The sequence below is a fragment of the Bos grunniens genome, chromosome 14 (assembly GCF_055505025.1).
Source record: "Bos grunniens cultivar Pamir isolate PY7600 chromosome 14, Bosgru_T2T1.0, whole genome shotgun sequence".
NCBI lineage: Eukaryota > Metazoa > Chordata > Mammalia > Artiodactyla > Bovidae > Bos > Bos grunniens.
In genome coordinates, this window is record NC_141178.1 from 8,413,753 (window position 1) to 8,421,489 (window position 7,737).

The 7,737-nt window shown below is 44.2% G+C and overlaps 1 long non-coding RNA gene across 1 annotated transcript; it reads right to left on the bottom strand.

Annotated features, from left to right (window-relative positions):
- Window positions 1-1,942: 1,942 nt before the first annotated feature.
- LOC147359007 (uncharacterized) lies at window positions 1,943-7,131 on the bottom strand. Its single transcript, XR_015140469.1, has 2 exons — window positions 6,404-7,131; window positions 1,943-2,065 (listed from the first exon to the last, which is right to left on the bottom strand). It is a non-coding gene; the product is annotated as an uncharacterized LOC147359007 (long non-coding RNA).
- Window positions 7,132-7,737: the final 606 nt, after the last annotated feature.

The window sequence follows — 7,737 nt, forward strand, 5'->3', positions numbered from 1 at the left end:
CTGGTGTCTGTCTCCTGGTGGGTTAGGCTGCTCTAGGAGCTTTTGCAGGCTTCCTGGTGGGAGAGACTGATGCCTGCCCGCTGGTGGGTGGAGCTAGGTGTGTCCCTCTGTGGGCATGGCCATGTCAGTGGGTGTGTGGAGAGGGAGCTGTGCACTCAGGGTGACTTTGGACAGCCTGTTGCTGAGAGGTGGGTCTGTGTTCCCACTCTGTTGGTTGTCTGCCTGAGGCAGCCCAGCACTGGAGGCTGTAGGCTCCTGGGTAGGGTCAGACCTCAGTGCCAAAATGGTGGCCTCTGAGAGAGCTCACGCTGATGGATATTCCCCGGAGCCTCTGCCACTTCTGTCCTCGCCCCCACACTGAGCAGCAGCTGACCCTGCCTCCCCAGGAGACCCTCCACAACCCACAAATATGTCTGGCCCAGATTCCTGTGGAGTCACTGCTTTGCCTGGGTCCCAGTGCACGTGAAACCTCCCGGGCACTCTCCAAGAGTGGAGTCTCTCTTCCCCCAGTCCTTGCAGCTCCTGCACTCGAGCCCCGCTGGCCTTCGAAGCCAAAAGCTCCGGGGCGTCCTCCTCTCAACGTCAGACCCCCAGGCTTGAGAGCCTGCCATGGGACTCAGCACTCAGTCTTAGAGAGAAACTCTATGATATAGTATTTTCCAGTTTGTGGGTTGCCCACCCAGCAGGTATAGGATTTGAGTATATCACAAAACTTCCCCTCCTACCATCTCGTTGCGGCTTCTTCATCATCTGTGGATGTAGAATATTTCTTTGATAGGTTCCAGTGTTTTATGTCACTGACTGTTCAGCAGGCACTCGTGATTTCAGTGTTTTGGTTGGAGGAGGTAAGCCCCCATCATTCTCCTCTACCATCTGGTCTCCTGTCGGCACATTTTAAATGAATGAGTCAAAGTGACAGAGTATTTCTGCCATTTGTTAAGAAATCACCTTTATTTTCAAGCTAAGGACAGTCTCAGAACATTTTTTAACCCTTCCAGACTTTTGGTTGCTTTTGTTTCCTTTCCAGTTGAGTTCCTTTTGAATAATCTGCAAGTAATTCTCACACGGCAAAAATAATGTTCTGAGTTAAGTTTCATTTAAAACATGACATTTTGGCTATATCAAAAGCATTTTGCCTTTTCAAAAGGATTTCCATTTGTGATGAATTAAAAAAAAAAAGGGGGGAGTCAGCAAAGGGGACTGTGATGGGCCTGAAAGGCAAAAGGAAAATCAAGAGAGTGTACTACTGATGAAGCCAAGGACAGGGTTTCAAGGAGTAGAGAGAGTAGTTATAGACAGCAAAGAACCGAGAAGGAGGTCACTTGCAGCCCATTCTCACCAGACTACTTCACCTCCCTCTCTCATCTCTTCTTCTGGGCCTGAAAATACAGTCCACTCTCCCCTAGCTACCAGTCCCCTCTTTCCTTTCAAAGGAGTGTTATCAAAATAGAAAGGAACTGAACTGCAATAGCATACACGACAGACACGGGGTACACGGTGAAGCCTCTTGGTCTAGATGACTCATTCTTGTCAGTAGAACAGAGTTATTACGACACAGGTCGGAGGTGACGGGTGGGACCCAGCACCTCAGCAGGGGAGTTATTGCATACGTGATATTTTATCAGCAAATGCTTCAGAATTTATTATTCACACTGCCTGTATTTCGTCACCAGTGATTTACTCCTACTTCTTACTTCCTGGCCTTTAGTTTCTCCTTCTACCTTTACTGCCCCTGAGCTGCTAAGATGGTACAAGGAGTCGTTTCAAGCCCTCAGACTTTAAAAGAACAGGTACACAAGACAACGGCAGAGATAAAAATCAAGAACGAGTTTAGAGTCATGGCCGGGCCTCTGTGACCAATGCCAGGAGTGCCAAAGCTTGAAATGAGTTTATCCCTGAGAAAAAATTAAAGGTCAGAGACAATAAGGACAAAAGCAATTCCTTATTATTAGTGGTGATGGTGTAATATTTAATAGGCAGGGGGGAAATGTAGAACTATACAACTTCGGTCTGGCCGCCTTCTTTCTAATCAAATAAGAAGATCTTCGGTGAAAAGTTCCAACACCTGAAAAGATAAACAAGCACATATAAGAGAGAACTGAAGTTCATTTGAATAGGTGAGGAGTATTAAGACCATTTAGCTATTTTCAGTGTCCCCATGAAATACTTTCCAGGGCACTAAAAGGAATTGTCAGTGTCAGCAAAGGACCGCTGGCAATCTTTGAAAACCTACAGAGAATGGGAGAGATGCAAGATACATGGATACACGCGCGCCCTAATTTAAGAACGAAGAAATCGATGTCTTCTAGAAACACATTGGGAGAGGTTGCTGTGATTCCCAGTAGCACTCTCTGCTCGTCACCAAAGAAGGAAATCAGGGCTGCCCACCAGAGCTGGTTGAATACATGCATTTACCTCTGTTCCCAAAACCGATAGAAATATTTTTAAAAGGGTAAATATTTAGAAAAATTTTTAGAAAATTCAGAAGGGAGTTATTGACAGTCAACCCAAATAATGAGAAATTTCTGGGATATACTGACGCCAAAATACAATGGAATAAGCAATCCGCAAGTCCTGACTCATGAAAAAGAACTTCAAAAATACAAGCTGTCCCAGCAGAATTCTGCAAAAGCCTTGTAATCAAAATAAGCGGAAGCTGGCAAGAAGAAGAGAGTCCTGGCCAGGGGCCAGGTAGCTAGCAAAGGCAGAGCTCTGTTGCCTTAGGCTGAATTGTGAGTTTTTTTTTTTACGCAAGAGGCTTTCAAAATGGACAACATATCCAGAGAATCAGGACTCTGTCACCGGCAAAAGAGAGCTTCATATCCTTGAGACAAGCCATATCCACATCTTAAATGAAAGCCCACCTTCCTGCCACACGTCCCCACTTAAGTCAAAGCTGATTTAATCCAAACTTGAGCTTCCAGTCAAGCCAATAAGAATTCTTACTCACCAGCCACAAAGTTAGGGTTTTGTCTACAAATACGATAAAACAACCAAGAAAATGGAAATAAAAGGACCAAACTCAGTGAATACATCTAACCCCAGAGGATGCACAATATAGGAACATAGAATAAAATGCTAAAATAAGCATGTTAGTATCTCCAGAGAGATTCTAGGGGGTTCTGAACCTTTTAAAAAATGAAATATGGATGACTACTAAACACGTGAGAAAGTTATTTAAGATTATCCAAATTAGAATGAGATCTATAAAAAGGGGAAAAGGGAAGCAGTGATCACTCCAAACCAGCATGAACTCACAAAGCATAAGTCACTCTTCAGTTAGCTCACTTCCTTTTCTGAGAGGTCATCAGACTGCCGGGACTGGGGAACGCTGGCAGCGCACCTGTCTGGAGTCTAGCAAGCTACTAAACACAATTTTTCTGGACTCAATACCCTGAAAACAAATTATATCCTACCTCTCCTTGTTGATGAGGAGGGCATGGCAACCAACTCTGATATTCCTCCCTGGAGAATCCCATGGACAGAGGAGCCTGGCGGGCACAGTCCATGGGGTCACAGAGTCGGACATGACTGAAGCAACTTAGCACGCATGCATGCATCCTTGTTGGTAGCTGCTGCTGCTAAGTCACTTCATTCGTGTCTAACTCTGTGCGACCCCATAGACAGCAGCCCACCAGGCTCCTCCGTCCATGGGATTTTCCAGGCAAGAGTACTGGAGTGGGGTGCCATTGCCTTCTCTGCTTGTTGATAGAGGAGCAAGCTAATAGAAGTCTGTGTTCACCTACTATGAAAGTGAAAGTGAAGTCGCTCAGTCGTGTTCGACTCTTTGCAACCCCATAGACTGTAGCCTACCAGGCTCCTCTGTCCATGGGATTTTCCAGGCAATAGTACTGGAGTGGACTGCCATTTCCTTCTCCAGGGGATCTTCCCAACCCAGGGCTTGAACCCGGATCTCCCACATTGCAGACAGACGCTTTACCGTCTGAGCCGCCAGGAAGTCCACACCTACTATGGACATCTCTAATTATTTTTTTCCTCTAGATTATAAACTTCTTGAGAGAAGGAACCATTTTTCTGTATTATATTCAATCTATCCCAATTGCCTAGAGTGAAAAATGGCAGATTCTCAATAAATGTGTATTGAGTGATAATTAAGTTTAATGGTAACTAACACAAAACTTAAGTGTAAAATTATGCATCAGATGAAAGGGGAATACTAGCTTCTCAGTTCGTTGGGGAACTGAAGGAAAGTCACACGGCTCAAAATAGCCTGGAGTTAAAACTCCCTTCCTGTCCTCCCCACCACTCTATGCAAAACAGAGAACCCTCTCACCTGGGGGAAAAAAATGGACTTTAAGGCTGATAACACCCAGTTCCCAGCTGGTCCAGCCTCTGGCCAGTCTCCAGAATTCCTTGCACCAGGCGTTTAAGAGGTAACTACTGGGAACAAACTCAGAGAAGAACAGGCCCCCTAAGACGGCAGATTTCCACATATATGCCTATATATACTCACTCTTTTCTTGGGTTAGTGCGGCAGCTCACTAATCTGATTGCTGCCCCTTCTCGCCTCATTAAAGGTGATCTGTTCCTATAAAGTGCTAGTCTGGTTCTTTTTCCAAACCTCACCTTCTCTAACTCCCTTACCTTACAGGAACAATACGGGGGTCTTAGCTAATTACCTACTTAGTGTTGTTGACATTGTGACATGATTGACCGGAAAGCTAAGAAAGGGCTATCGTAATGAACAAATAGCGAGGAAGAAAGGGGAGCTGTGGCAGATTGCATTTTCCAAAGATGACTGTAACAACAGCTCTAATCCCACAAGCTCTTTTCAGTGTGACTTTGACTTTGGACGCTCCTCCCACTGAGGAATAGGATCTGCGTTCCCTCCCCTTGAAACTGAGTTAGTTTGTACTATGGCAGCAATGCCATCTTGTGACTTCATAGACTAGGTCATAAAAGGCAATACAGTTTCTGCCTGGCTCTCTCCAGACACTAGCTCTTGAAACCCAAGATGCTACATGGACAGTTCCGATGAGGCCTCAGTTAACAGCCAGAATAAACTGCCAAATGAGTTAACAAGCTTACAGATTAGTTCAGCCTTAAAAATCTTCCCAGCTAAGGTCCCAAACTTTGTGGAGAATACACAAACCTTCTGTGCCTTTTCCAAATCCTTGACCCACAGAATCTGTGTGCATAACAAAGTGGTTTCCTATGCCACTAGATTTGGGGTGGGTTTTCATACAGCTATCAGTAACTGGAAAAATAAGAAAACGGATATGCAAGTTGTAATATATTTACTCAGTGGAACATTATGCTGCCACAATAAGAAGCTTCCCTATTGAAATAGAAAAAACGTTTATTATTATTTAATTACTCATTCAAGAAACACTTAGCCCCTGCTACATGCTAGGGGCAGTTCTGAGAATATAACACTGAACAAAACAAGGTCCCCACTCAACGTTTCCTGCTTGGCCTGTGTCACCAGTCCTCAGCTCTCTTAGCTTTAACCACTGATGATATGCCCAGAATTCTATCTCCAGTTTTGAATTCTACCTTGAGCTGCAGTCCTGTATATTTAAATGCTTACCTGCTCTCTTCACCTGAACACCCCACAGGCATTCCAAACTGCTGGTTAATACCCACACATTCCCAGCCAGCAACCTGGGAATCACTGGCGATTTCTCTTCCTCTGTCTCTCTTCCTCAGCACCTCCCTCCTTTTGACAACTCCACCTCCACAATCGCAGAGCGCACCACGCTTACTCCTGTGCCATCTGGACGCCTCCCTTTTTCCAGCCCATCACCATTGCCTGACTCATATCACCATCATTCCTTCCCTGGGCTCTTTGGTGTTCCCACCACCACTGCCTCAAGTTGACCCTGTACAATACCGTTGTGTGTTTTTTCATAATTTACAAATATTATTATGATATCTCCTCATTGAAAATCACTAATGCTCTTTAGAATAAAGTCCAAGATTCTCATCATTGACAAAAAAATGGGTGGAAGTTGCATAACAATGTGCATAGTATATTTCTACTTGCATGAAATTACATATAGAGAGAGAAAGAGTATAGAAAGATGCCCAGTAAAGGATCAACAGTTGTAACCTCAGGTTGAGAAGACTTTCAAGTGATTTTTGTTTGTTTTACTTTTATATATTATCATACACTATTTAAATCCTTTTCAAAAATAAAATTTTCACTTTTGAAGAAACAATAAAACCTTAAAAATACTAAATAGACTTCACTATCTCCTCTTGGCCTAGTCAGCTTTGCCATTTCTCCTCTTATTCTCCTAGTCCTTACTGTAGCCCCTGCCTCATATTATACAGATTATTTGCATTCTCTCAGCAAACTATGCTCTTTCAAGCATTCAGACATCCAGCGTCCTCCGCCTGGAGGGTGCTTCCCTCTGTTCTTTGCTTGGCCCCTACTCACCCATCAAGGCTCGGCATCGACTCTTACAGAGGCTTCTCATAACCACCTCTTTCTCCAAGCTCCTTTCGCAACATGTACTTCCACTTGAGACAACTGCGTCATGCCTATCCGTTGGCCTCCATCTTCGCAGTGAATCCTACACACCAGGAATCCCCAGAACCCACCGCAATGCTGGTACACGGCATTCAATGTCATGTCTTCCTCCTTTCCATCAGGGAAGCACTGTTGAGGAGGAAAACAGAGGGCCAGGTCAACACTGTGATATCCCACTCCCTGGATTCAAATTTCCAGTTCTGTCGCTTGCCAGCTGTGGAACCCTAGAAAGGCTACTTCTCCTTTCTGTCCCTTAGCTGCCGTATCTCCAAAGTGAAAATATTACTAACTACATCATAGAGTTGCTGTGAAGATTACGTCAAGTGGAAACAAGCTCCACATAGTGTAAGCATTTAATAAACGGCTGTTATTACTACTTTTGTCCTTCATTGACTGATAAGCTCCTTGAGAGCAGGGCTGTCTCTATTATAACTGTATCCCCAGAGTCCAGCATATAATCAGTGTTCAATTAGTGTTTGGTGAGTATCTATGTTATCTTGTGTATTCTTGAATTTTCTAAAGAATATTTTCCTTTTATTTAATATTTCATTCAAGATTACTTTCTCCCTGAAATCAGTCCTCTATTAAAAGCAGCAGGAGAGAGAGTGTGCAGTGTTGGAGGAAGGCAGTGAGACAGCACCCAGACAATCACTCCCCGGCCTCCAGCGCTGAGGACAGCTGACCACGCCCTTTCCTGTCTGTCCTTCAAAATGTACTCCGTTTCCACATTTTCTGGTGTGCGTAACATATTTTTCAGACTTCAGACATGTCTTTCTCCATTCCTATGTCTTTCCTCCTCTGCCCATACTCCACATCCTTGAAAATCAATTTTTAAAAAAAAATCATACAAGAAGGTGCAGAGAAATCTAATCCAGCCCAGATTTTGAACCAAGACCTTACTTAGACAATTCAAAGTAAATAATCACTCATACAGAGACCCAGTGAAAGACCTCTAGTAAGTGGCTCACTGATTGGAAAAGAGGAAGCTAAGTACGCTCCTCAAGTTCTCAGTCATGATCACTTAAAGCACATTTGAAGAACAATTCCTGTGAATTTGCTGGAAGTATGAAATGAAATGACAAATGTGGAAGGGCTTTTAAAAAGTTCAGTTCAGTTCAGTTTAGGCGCGCAGTCATGTCCGACTCTTTGCGACCCCATGAACTGCAGCACGCCAGGCCTCCCTGCCCATCACCAACTCCCGGAGTTCACTCAGACTCACGTCCATCGAGTCAGTGATGCCA